At 37.3% G+C, this 13,908-nt stretch overlaps 1 long non-coding RNA gene across 3 annotated transcripts in view; it reads left to right on the top strand.

Annotated features, from left to right (window-relative positions):
- Positions 1 to 13,908, top strand: part of LOC132681112 (uncharacterized) — a 106,008-nt gene that overhangs the window by 80,223 nt on the left and 11,877 nt on the right. The window lies entirely within an intron of this gene.

Here is a 13,908-nt window from a genome sequence, read left to right as displayed (position 1 = left end):
ATTTATTTATTTATTTATTTATTTATTTATTTTCAGGTTCCAATCTATAGTCTTCTGAATCCTTTTTAGCCCAATTCTTCTGTGTTTGATTTATTTTTTTTTTCTGGGTTTGAGGTCTATGGAGTTTATTAGAGAGCTAGATAGTATTACTATTGGACACGTTTTGCAAAGTACTATCCATGGTTTCCTTAAAACTAAGGGTGATTATTAGGATATAAAGTGTATAATTGCCACAACATACTAGGCAAAATGCAAGAGCACAAATGATTTTCCCCATAACTTAACAGGCATGGGCTTTGGAATTTGTGAAAGGGGAGCAAAATAAGCATTTCAAGTGATTAATTTTATGAAGTGAAGCCCTTCAGTTGCCATCTGCCTAGCCACATCCACTCAGTTCAAGAGTTAATGCACATGGGAGCACCTGGTGTTTAAGTCAGTTAAGCATCGACTCTTGATTTTGGCTCAGGTCGTGATCTCATGATTCCTGAGTTGGAGCCCCACGTTGGGCTCTGTGCTGACAGTGCGGAGCCTGCTTTGAATTCTCTTTCTCTCCCTCTCTCTCTGCCCCTCCCTTGTGCGCGCTCTCTCTCTTCCACAAAATAAATAAATAAACTTAAAAAAAAAAAAAAAAACCAGAGGCACCTGGGTGGCTCAGTCCGTTGAGTGTCCGACTTCGGCTCAGGTCATGATCTCATAGCTTGTGAGTTTAAGCCCTGCCTCGGGCTCTGTGCTGATAGCTGAGAGCCTGGAGCCTGCTTTGGATTCTGTGTCTCCCTCTCTCTCTGCCTCTAACCCACTCGCATTCTGTCTGTCTGTCTGTCTCTCTCTCTCAAAAATAAATAAACATTAATAAAAAAATTAAAAATAAAAATAAAAATAATAAAAAAAGGCTTGACACACATGAAGCCCCTTCTACTCTGTCCACCATTCCCTTTCCTACCATTCTTTATTACTTTATGTACTCTCTCTCTTTTTTTTGGTAAGCCTACTCCAAACACACATCTATACATGGAATAGATTCAGTGGCTCCTCAAGAGTGGATACTGTGTCTCACTTGCATGTTTCTCTCCAAAATCCAGGCCGATGCCTGGAACAGAGTTAGCAATCAGTGAATATTTATTTGAAGGAAACAGTAAGCACTGTAAATTCTGGTATGGTTAATTTCTTTCCAATTTAACCCTTTCTTAAGTTAAATTTTCAAAAGAGATTTCTCTACATGATTTATTTAATTCTTCATTAAACTTCCATGATTTGTTTGGCTTCTTCCAAAACCTCTAGCTCTGTCTTAACTCCATACTTTCCATATTCTCTCCCACCACCACCCCCTCCATGTAAACCCACATATAACCAGCGTGCCTACACAACAAGGTGGCCCAGGGGTCATGGCTATATTCTTTTAACTTTAAAAATCTCCTCTGAAAAACCTTGGTATTAATAGCAGCACATTTTAAACTACCTTGTATGTTTACTTTCTCTAGCCCCACTTCACTGCTGCCACTTTCAACCCATTAAGACTTAGGAAAAGGGTTTTGATTGCTTAGTGACACATGATTATGTTCAGCATTTTAAATATAATTTGGGGAAGAGAGAAATTTAGATTGGGCTTAGACATGCCTTTAACTTTATATGTTTAGAGCCTACGTCCCAAAGTTCTCTGGTACAGTCATTATCCTAGTCTATAGTGTAAAACTCTATTTGTGTTATCTGTCTCAGAATTCAGAATTTCATGCTGTGAAATATGGGGTTCCATTTTGTAACACTCCCTTTCTAGAACCTACTCTTTATTTTCAAAGAGAACAAGGATTATAGTGGAAGAAAAGAATGAGGATAATAATGGCTCCATTTTTACAAGCACCCTGTCAGGTTTTTGTGATGTAACCTTCGTCAATTTAAGTAAAGGCAGGTGAGAAAGACCCAGGGGCTCCAGCCACACAAGGCTGCCTTACATGTCCCTACTGTTCCATCTAACCCTAACTCTCTCCCAGTCTTTTCAAAAGGAGAAAAGAAAAGGACATGAATAGTTCCTGTCTGTTGTACTACAAACTGGATAGAATATATCAAAGAGGAAATTACACGTCTGGGATTTGGAAAACATTCATTAGGACTGATCATAGAGCAAATTGACATGGACCGGTGCAATGTGCTGGCCTTATAGTAGATTTAAATATATAGAACAAAGGCAAGGACAGGCAGTGGCTTAACCTTGATTTTCAGTCAATTTCTTTAAATATCTTTTTAACATTTCTACTGTATTTCGGGCATAAAAAGTACTGAGATCTGTTTCTAAAAAGAAACTATGTTAAGTGTCACATTGTATAAACATACCTTTGGAGGCATTTACAGTTTAGTCAGGGAAGAGGCATGGAAGAGGCATGGAAGAAATATAACAAATTATAATACTATGTAAGATTTAATAGTAACTACTGTATAGTGATTAATTACCTTGTGCCTTAAACTGTTCTAAATAGTATACCAATAGGACCTCTTTTTAATCTTCATAACAACCTTATTATTAATATGCATTTTACAAAGAAAGAAACTGAGACACAGAGAGGTAGCCCAAGGCCACACAGAAAGTGAATGGTGGAACATAATTCAAACCCAGACAGTCTGGCTGGAGAGCATGTATGCATGTTTTAGACAGTAATATGAGGTGACATAAGGCAGTACATGTTAAATGAATGTATATTTCAGAGGTGGCAAGACGGTGGGTTGGGCTAAACCTGTTCCTTAAGTGTTTGGGTCACACTCAGTTTTGCCTGCATGTTGTTTTGAAAAGTTTGTGTGTATTTTTAAAAATTTTAAATTAATTTCCAGTATTTAAAAAGTAAGGGATTTTACATACATATTCAGATTCTGGCTTTTCCCGATAATTCAGACGGTATGGATATCCTCTACCCACATTCTTAAGAGGAAACATGGTCTGCAACTGAGTAGCTGCTGTTCAGTTTAAAAGAGACATTCCTTGGGGTGCCTGGATGGCTCAGTTAGTTAAGCATCCCACTTTGGGTCAGGTCATGATCTTACTGTTCATGGGTTCAAGCCCCACATTGGGCTCTGTCTGACACCTCAGAGTCTGGAGCCTGCTTTGGATTCTGTGTCTCCCCGTCTCTCTGTCCCTCCCCTGCCCACACACCTCTCAAAAATAAATATTTAAAAAAATTAAAAAAAAAAGAGGCATTGCTCTTGGGGTTCCAGGGTGGCTCAGTCAGTTGAGCGCCCCTTGTCAGGCTGGCTGTGTGCTGATACTGTGGAGCCAACTTGGTATTCTCTCCCTCTCTCTCTGCCTCTCCCCTGCTTACAGTCTGTTTCTCTGTCTCTCTCTCTCTCAAAAATAAACTTAAAAAAAAAAAAGAGGCATTGCTCTTCAGTTTGCTGTAGTCCTTACCACTCCCTTTTATTTCCCATACAAATGTATGTCAGCAGCCATTTATCTTCCTGCTTCAATATTTTTTGTTTCTTTTGTGTTAGAGTTAGGAGGAAAATTATATCTTGTACTGATGTCTATATCAAGTACGAGAAAAATGAGAAATGTGCATAGATACCCAGCATTTACAGTTACTCATGCATGTATGTTTTTGGTCAGGTTTGTGAATTTGAGGTTGTAAACTATGTAGGCTACAACACAAGGCTCACTTGTATAGGAAAATTACTAAATATAAAACAGGAATTTGCTTGGGCCTTACAGAGTGGATAGGATTGTCATAGGTAGAACAAAGTATGTTAGGGATGGTAGGAAGGCTAAATGGGTAAAAATCAAATTGTAATTTGTATAAAAAATAGATTCAGTAGCAAAACAATCATTACTCGGTTTTTGACTGGAGTAATCTGTGATGGTTTTGGTGGCTTCTGAGGTTGCAGTGAATGGAAGGCATAAACAAATCTGAGAATTGTTTCAATGAAAGGACATATTATGTCTCCCCTTTCTCTGCCCTCTGTCTCTAAGACAGATAGACAACGTACTCAGATATAAACATAAATACCCAAACATACAATATGTGCACACACACATACAATCTTTACCCCTTTGAATTGTTCAGTGGATTTAAGTGACAGGGTAAGACGTAATCTTGATATAACTGCCACAGTAAGTTAATTGCTAGACCATAATTGTACCAAAACATTCAGGTAATAGCATTAGAGATATTATTTTCCTTCAGGCAGGCACTTCTGGCATCCACAGGGTCATAGAATCAATAGAGAAGAAGGGATGAACCCTGGATGCCTTGCAGACAGAATCAAAAGGTAACCTTTTCCATGGGATTGCCAACCAGTCAAGGTCTGGCTTTTCAAATTACCTGGCAAGGTCTTCTGTTGTCATCTTATATCTACAAGCCCTAAGTGTAGTCTCCTCCAACCCGTATTCCAGTTGGAAAAAATAGTTTTAAAAAATATCGTTTTGAATAGGTTATTACCTGGCATCTTTCAGAATAATAAAATAAAGAACAATTTCAGAGCTGTCCTTGAGTGCATTTGACTGCAGCATCTTCATGCACAGTGAGGCTCACTGAGCATCAGTTTGCTACACTTCACTGTACTAGAGGTAGTTCTCAATGCAGTCATCCATTTCAATTATCTTATGCCAAGAAAATGAGTATTTTTTAAACTCTAGTGGCACAATTTCCTCCCTTACGTATTCTGTCTTAAAAGAAAATATCACTTCCAAACAAAAAGCAAATACTTAAATCTCTCCCTCACTCCTGTCCATCCCTATCTTTAAAAGATTAGATATCAGAGCAAAATAATTTGTAGTAACTGTGTAAATTTTTAAGATGTAGCCTGGCTGAGCTACTTCTGTTCGATACATAAAATTTTTCTTAATAAACTGCTTGAAGCAAAATAGGAATTTCACAGGTGGTAAGTCTATTTTTCTCCTTCAGATATAACTGCTGATTTCAAACATGTGCATTTGGGACCCATGGACAATAAAATTACTGTTTTGCAGATGCATAATAAATAAATGTTAAAGGTTAAAAGTATATGCAAAGCACACACAAAAGCAAGTGCTAACCAGGTTTTAGAATTCGGAAGTGTCATAGCATTTGCTGCAGTGGAAAGGGCCTAGATATTTTGAGGTTTTATTCTGTGGACACTCATTTCCATCTGTAAGGGACTCCCTTCCTTTCTTCTCTCCTTCATCTGTCCCTTCCTTTCTTTGTAACTTGAACATGTGTGCTGCCCTAATAGTTACTGTCCCAGGTGCTAGGACACAAACTCTTTCTATTAGTCTGAGAGGTGTTAAAACAGGTTGTTTTAACAGAAATTTATTTTCTCAACATGCTGGAGGTTAGAAATTGGAGATCAAAGTGTTGGCTGGTTTGGCTTGTGCTTGGGCCTTTCTCCTTGGCTTGCAGACAGCTGTCTTCTTGCTGTGTCCTCTCATGGTCTTTCCTCTGTGGACATTCATCCCTGGTGTCTCTTCCTCTGTTGATAAGCATACCAGTCATATTGGATTAGAGCCCCAACATTATAACCTCATTTAACCTTAATTCCCTCTTACAGTCTCTATTGCCATATGCAGTCACATCCTAAGGTTAGGACTTCAACATATGAATATGGGAGGTACATGCTTCAGTACATGTAACACCCTAATACGAGGTCCCTGCTTTGGAGAGGCTTATGGAATAATAGAAGGAGATAGAGAAGGGAACAAAAGTATGAATCACTTGACCAAGGATAAGTCATCTTACCTCCCACCTTCTCAGCATTTTTCCTGTAAGTGATGGACTGGGTGAATAATATCTAAAGTTCCTAGGTCTGATGATCTGTGATTCCTAGTCTGTGACTAAAATGGTGCCCAATACACAGTGTGAAGTAAATATGGAGAATGGGAAAAGACTGGGCAGGGGAGATAGCAGCAACTGAATGGTTTCTACTCCCTCTCCAGGAGCTACTGGGATGACTGTGATCATTCCCCTTCAGTTTTCTGAGAATGGTTCCCAGTCTCCCACGTATTTCAGGCTGTTGGTGATTTTTATTAATCAATCACCTACCAACTTTATATTCTGAAGGAATGAAGTAACATTTAACAAATTCTAAATAGAACAAAACAAACCCCAAACTCTCTCCTGGGAGCTGAGTAGACATTTTGTTGCCTGAATTTAAGGACTGAGTCCCTGAAAGAATGCCCATGCACCACCAATCAATAAAGTCACTTCTCCCCTACTATAATATCAAATGCATGCAATGGAAACCTTAGTGTTGCATATTCTGTGATATATATATATATATATATATATATATATATATATATATATATGTCACATTTTCATAAATTGTGATTCCTTTCTGAAAATGAATTTTCCTTTTTCTTTTTACCTTTTATCCAGTGTGAAGTAATTTAAAAAACCCATTAACACATATTGCCATGTTAATTGGATGATATTCTTCAAGGTCAAGAAACTATCAATAGATATTGAATAGTGACTATAAATAAACTCATCACAGTAATTAGATTTGTCAATTAAAATTGGGAACAGCTAGCTCTTTATGACTGGATTAAAGGTGGATCACTTTGGGAAAATAATTTTACTCAACATAATAGATAAAGATTGGATGATGATCTCATATGCAAGTTTGACCCCATGAGTGAAATAAGCTTTTGATTTTTTTTTTCATATCAACAGATTCAGAAATTCTCGCAAGTGTGGATGCTGCTGAATTTTCTCTAAAAATATTTTAAAAAATTGAAATAAGTGAAAACTCCAACATAATATTTACAAGACACTGAAATAGCAAGATCTAACATTTGTTAAGAACTTGGTCTGTGCTAGCTTGTGTACTAAAAGTTTAACGCATTATCTTTTTTATTCCTTGTAAAAACCACATGGGATATATAATTATCTTTTTTTTGCAGGTAAAACTTTTCCAAGGTCATTCATACAACTAATAAGTGCCAGAGCTGGATTAAAATTTAGGTCCATCTGACTCCAAGCCCAACAGTCTTGTCATCTCTCTGCATGTCCATGACTAGATAAATACTTTAATTAGTTTCAATTTGTTCATTATTCTCTCCAAGTGAGAAGGTTTTTGGTGAAGAAAAATATAACCCTTGTTGTTTTAGTTTTAGCAAATTTGGCAAGGTTATTTTGAAAACCAGATTGCATAATTTATTGCATAGTTCTTCCTTTTTTAATTTGGATATTTTACAGTGTATAGAAATTTGTGACTACCATTTGCATTCAATTTTGTTGGTGACACAGGGTTATATATTTTCCCACATGTTCTTTCTTTATAAGGGGGTCTAAATTGCATAGCAACTTTAGCATCACTGGTCTGTGGACGTCAAGTGTTTTTATGTATGGAAGAGAGGTGTGACTGTTAATGTTTGATGCTGCCAAACTGATATATTCACTCAGCAAATGATCACTAAGTGCCAATCATGTGCCAAGACCTGGTCTAGGTGCTGGCAATATAGCAGTGTGAGCAAAAGAAAAAAATTCCCAAATTCAAAGAATTTGTTCTGGGGGTAGAAAGGCAGAACCAGTGTGTGATCTCAGAGCTGTCTGACCCCAAAGTGCATACTTTACCAGTAAGCTATTCTGCCTTTATATCCACTGAGTCACTTTTTTTTTTTAACATAAAACAAATACATTTGGTGTGTCTGTGTGGGGTATAAAAGTTTGGGGGAGGATATAGAATGTATGGGTGATGGCTGGGAAGCAGTCTACTAAGCTACATCTGTCTTAGTTTATCAAAGTGTGACACTAACTACTGACATGTGAAAGCATGATGCAGTAAGGCATGGTTCATACTTTCTGATTGTTGCAGAAAAATGTCTAGAGTTTTTGGTGTGCCAGATCCCCATGGGGAGTGGCCCCCAAGAACATCTGTGACAAGTGAGGGATTATTATATAGAGTAGTTGTCAATGCTGATAATCAACTTGAACACCAAGTTCTTATTTATTATTTTAATAAATATTGTTATTGAGTAATCCTTCTGTTTTAGGTTCCAGATAGTGGAGATAAGCAAAGATTTGGGGAAATGACAGAATGGAGCATATATGGCAATTATCAAGTATTTTGACATGGATATAATATTGACTGGAAGTGTAACCAAAAATAAGGCTGAAGAGAATAGAGTGTGTGCTGTACTAAATGGTGTTTGATCTTATGGCAGGGAATATGATCATTCATGCTTCTCATACTGGGAAACAGACATCACTGGGAATATATTGTTGATGCTAAGTGGTACAGAGGCTGATATATAAAACTGTTCTTTCTGTAATACCAATTTTTTTCTTGATTACCCCAAGGAAAAAAATTAAAAATATTAAACATGGATACATTAGAAAGACACATGCAAAGTCTATATGCATTTTAACTTTTATATCTATTTTTGAAGTATGCTACACATAGAGAAAAGTGAACATATATGTGTAGAGATGGTAAATTTTCACTGATAACAGCCAATATCCCATCAAGAATCAGAACATTACAAGCACCCTGAACCCCTGTGTGTACTTTCTTGGTGTCTACCTCCTTTGACCAAGAGTAAGCATGCTCTCCTGACTTCTAAAAACACAAACTTGTTTTACCTGTTTTGAATGTTAGAGTCATGGAACCATACAGTGTGTGTGTTCTTTTGTGTGTGTCTGGCTTCTTTCACTCATCGTTACGGGAGAGTCATCAACATTTTCTGTATAGTTGGAGACTATTCATTCTCTTGGCTGTATAGTGGTCACTGTGTGAATATACCACATTTTGTTTATACAATCTGCTCTTGATGGGCATTTGAGTAGTTTACAGTTTTTGATTAATACAGATAGATGTGATATGACATACAATTCTGTCTTTTCAGGGACATGTGTGTGCATTGCAAAGAGCCAAGTTGCCAGGTGATACATTTGTACATGTTTGGCTTTAAAAGATAGTTTTCCAAAGTGGTTGTGCAATTTATACTCACACTAGCAGGATTTAGAGTTCTGGTTGTTCTAAATTCCTTGATAAAATTTTCCATCATTTTAATTTTAGTCATTCTAATAGGTATGCAGTAATACTTGATTGTGATTTTTAATTTGCATTTCCCTAATGAAAATTTTCATATTTTTTGTCATTTAGATATTCTCTTTGGTTAGGTGTTCATTCTTGTCCACTTTTTAGTTGGATCTTTTCTGTTTTTATTTTTTTTTCTCAGTGATTCTTAGAGGTTCATTATGTATGCTGATATTAGCCCTTTGCCAAATATCTAAATTAATAGTATCTTCTCTCAGACTATGTGTTGACATATATATATATATATATATATATATATATATATATATATATATATATATATATTTAGCTAATACATAAGACTTCAATAAAATACTGCTCACAAGAAGTCATTTTGGGTTATGCCCCAATCAAAGGATGAAACTTTTCTCGTGTATTTGCTCCATTATCACTTCTGGGTCCAAGTACCATATATTCCAGCCTGTCCTGGCTTCCTTTCAATCCAGAAAGATTTGGGAAGCAATGGACAAGGCTAGATTAATAATGCTTGCTAGTATACTTCACAGTCTCAGGAATATAGAGTTATATTAGATTTTGGAATCTATAGAGTTAGAATGTAGTATATATATACATAATATATATATATATATTATGTATATATATACATATACATTTATTATGTATATATACACACATGTATTATGTATATATATATGTGTGTGTGTGTGTGTGTGTGTGTATATATATATATATATATATATATATATATATATATATATATGTAGTTTTTAGAAAATGGTGCATTTTTTGTTAGTAGACCTGTGGTATGTTTTAAATCCTAGAATGACCATCACTATTGTTCTATTGAAGCCCAGTCATAAAGGTCATTGATACCTTGGCCCATATCTTTTGTTTGTACACAGTGTAAGTACCTTTTTCTTTCTGTCACTCCTCCTCGCTCTTTATTTAAATATACGCATCAGTTAGGAATGCATTCTGCTGTGAATAACAATTTAAACCCATGATGGCTTATTGGTTTCATGAAACAAATTCAGGGGTGAAAGTCCAGAGCTGGAGTGCAGTTCAGGATGGTTACAAGGGACCTGGTTGCTTTCCATTTTTGCACTTTCCTCTCTTTTAGCATGTAGGTCTTTGTCCTTATGCTTCCTGACTCAGGGTCACAGGATGGCTGCTGAACCTACAGGGAGGGAATATGTTATTCAGGTAAGAAGAAGGCAGAGAGCAAAAGAACTAGTAGGCTAGTTCCTAGTAGGCTTTATGTTCATATTGGAAAATTCTGGGGACTTCTGTCCATTTCTTATGGCCTGAACTCTGACGTATGGCTGCACCTGGCTCCAGAGCAAGCTAAAAAGTGGGGTATTTTTGCTTTGTAGCTCAGAGAGCAAGGAGAGCGAGGACAGAGGACTGTGAAAGGGATATAGTCCCAAGAACAGGTCAGAGAACCTTCACCTCCCTTCTTTCTTATCTTCTTTTAACTATTGGTTATTGTTATAAGAGTATTGGAGGCTTATTAAAGAATACTTGAGAAATATTTAACATCCTAAACAATCACTATAGACATCTCAGCTTTCATTTCCTAGTCACTTCAGAAAACAAGACTGGGGTCTCAGTGTGCTCATTGGGGTGTCACTGCTCACAGGCGGTCTCAGTGGACAGAGGTAGGTAATACACACACACATTCCATCTGTATTTATGTCTGCATGTTTATTATGAAATAAGTGAGCTCACATTGATATATTTAATTCCAACCCCACATCATTCCAGCTGTATCTTTTTTTTTCCATCTATTTGTCAGCCCTTTTCCACCCTGAGTAACCTCACTCCCTTTATCCTCTACTTATTTGCTTATTTCATCAATCTGTCTGCAACCAATCTCCTAGCTTACCACTTTCCTCTTCCATCCCTCTGGATGTCTTCCTAGCTTTATTCGGCCTTTAACATCATGTGCCAGACTTCTCCCTCACATGGACATGACCTTCTCCTGCTTGAGCTCAGACAACTATGCTAGGCTGCTCATCTGTTCTCGCTCTCTTCCTGCTTCCTAGAGGAAGCTGAATGCTGCAGCTTCTCACTGGTTCAGCGGACCATCTGCACCTACATTGATGGGCCCCGTCAGTTATTTTTGGACTGAATTTTGCAGGAAAAGAAAGGCAGGAGAGAAGGATATGAAAGAAAGTTATTTGCATTTTTATTGTATGCTGTTTTCTGATGTTAGAAATTTTACATTTCCTTTAAGTTTACTTGGTTAATCTTTTTTGGATGATTTAACGTATTATTTTAAGGTTCAAATATGATGCCTACAGAGATACTGAAAAAAATACTGTTTTCCTTTTAGTTATGGAATTAATTGGACATTGATTTTGTCATTTAATGTCTAAAAGGGGCAGATCTAAGCTAATTTTTTCCATGTTATTGCAATATCACATTCCTTTTGTTTGCTTGTGGCTCCTCTTATCCCATTTCTGTTTCCTTTTACTTGTATTTCCTTTTCCTCTTTGCATCTCTTTCTATAGTCCCTCAAATCCTGCCACCAGAGATCACAACCCCTGCCAACTCTGGCCTAGAATGCCCTTTGCTCTCCCCTCTGCCATCCTCTGAATACTCTCTCTTACGCCTTGAATAATTGTCAACTAGCTTTTAGGCAATCAGGCTGAGTTATTCACAGTAATGAATGCCAAATAAATCACAGATATGTAAGGCTCTTCCTAGGAGAGGTTAGGGAAAGAGAACCCTCTGAGTCTCTAAGATCTTCCAGTCCTAGCTTTCAGTCTGCAGTCGAAGTCAGCAGAATTATTTTTTCTTATTCTTCTCTGGGAGGTGACTATCTTACCTTAAGCAATGTGACTTTCTACTCCAATAGATTTCTACTCTTGGAATGCACTGGTCCAAAAAGGCTTCCCCTAACATCTAGGTCAAATATTTTATCTGTTGGAGAAGATGAGTTTAGAGGTTCCAGAAACAGGGGCGCCTGGGTGGCTCATTCCGTTAAGCGTCTGACTTGGGCTCAGGTCATGATCTCACAGTTTCTGGGTTCGAGACCCACATCGGGCTCTGTGCTTACAGCTCAGAGCCTGGAGCCTGCTTCAGATTTTGTGACTCCCTCTCTTTCTTCCCCTCCCCTTGCACTCTGCCTCTTTCTCCCTCAAAAGTAAATAAACATTAAAAAAAAATTTAGAGGTTCCAGAGACATCCCAGGACGGCTCCCTCAGTCCTTTTGCTTTGAGTCCGCTCCCCCAGATAAACAGAAACATGCTTCGCTTACGTGTTGGGAACAGTCATGGATGTGAAGCATTTTGCGTTTATGTCTCAGTAAGATACCATGGACATGCCAGTTACTCATTTTATTACTCTAGGTTTTATGTTACAATATTACTTACATTTTCTAGTAGATTTCCAGTCTTTGAAGTTCTAGGGCATAGTTCTCAGACCACAACTTAAAATACGTAGGGATTAAGGGACTAAAGAGATAAAGATGAAGTTTAATGAAAATGAGTTGGAAGGCCTAAAGGACAGTGAATAGGTTTCCTCTCCTCTTGATTCCCAAGCAGATGCATGTGTGAGGAACTCTGTTTTAGAAGGTTGTGTATGTCCTGAGTAAAGTCAGAGAAAGTGCTAAAATGATGTGGTTATAATTAGGAAGTGGTTGGGGTTGGGGAGGGATAGAGAGTATATAATATGTTTGTGAGCTGAGTGATTTTTGAAACCACCTTCAAGGTGAAAGTAATAAGCCAACCCTATGTCAGTCTTTCTGGAACTTATAGTCAACTCTTGATTATGTGAGAGAGCAGTGGAGTGGATAATTAGCAAAGAATAGATAGTTCTCTATGCTTTTCTGTTAATGTGGGCAAGATGATTGGTTCAGGTTGTTTAATAGAGGGGAGAGAGAATCTTTTTTTTCTCCTCAACCGTCAACACTTCTTTCCTTCTCATTTTATTAAACTATAACTTTATTTCTCATTTCACAGAAGTAATCAGGAGAGAAATTCTTTGTTGTCCTATCATCACATCATTCAACACCCTACATGTGTACACAGAAACTCCACCTTTCATCTTGCACTATGGATGAAATGTATCTAGTTGTGGCAGCCCCCTCTATCTCCCTGCCACCCCTACAACTTATTCATAAGACCCTATCCTCTCTGGCCTAGTCAAGGGTGTTGTTCTAACAAATCTTTTCCTTATCATTTCTTGCTTTTTACCAGAGTATTCCAATGAATAAACATATGAGCTTTCTCCTATCTTTAAAAAAATAACAATAATAATGAAACCCCCAAATTCCCTTCTCTCCATTTATTGATTCTTTTGCGTAAAACTACAAGAAAAGGCTGTTGTATACATACTGTATACTTTTTGGCCCACGATGATGACCTTGAAACCACTCTCATAAAGTACATCTGAGTACGTAAAACCACATCTTTTATGTGGCTAAATGGGATGGTCAATTATCACCTTGTCTTACTCAGCCTCTCAGTATCATTTTACACAGTTAAACACTTCCTCACTCCTAAAATACTGTAACTGATTTCTAGGATGCCCCTTTATCCTGGTTTCCTACATCACTAGAGATAACCTTCTTAGTCTCTTCTTCCGGCCTTTAAAATTTGGAGTGCAATTTCTCATTGTTGTTTTCATTCTTGTGGCTTTAAATACTATCTCTGTGCCAAGGACTTCTTTACCCACATATAAACAGCTTGGTTTTATTTATTTATTCAACTTTCTCAAGGCCCCTGATCATACTGGATTTTTAGTAATTCTTCCCTGGCCAGCCTTCATAGAAGAGTGAGTCTCCCCAGTCACTTCCTGTAGTCTCTGATCTTCCTTTTACTCCTCTGCCTTAAGCAATATCTGACATACTGTATATTTACTTGCTAAAGTTTAAATAAGAATGTAAACTTACTGAGCCAGCATCTTTAATTTATTGTCTACTGACTCCTAGCACCTAGAACAACACCT

The sequence above is a fragment of the Panthera onca genome, chromosome A1, assembly GCF_046562875.1.
Source record: "Panthera onca isolate mPanOnc1 chromosome A1, mPanOnc1 haplotype 2, whole genome shotgun sequence".
Lineage (NCBI taxonomy): Eukaryota > Metazoa > Chordata > Mammalia > Carnivora > Felidae > Panthera > Panthera onca.
Note: the sequence above shows the minus strand (reverse complement) of the source record. Positions and strands in the feature narration are given on the sequence as shown.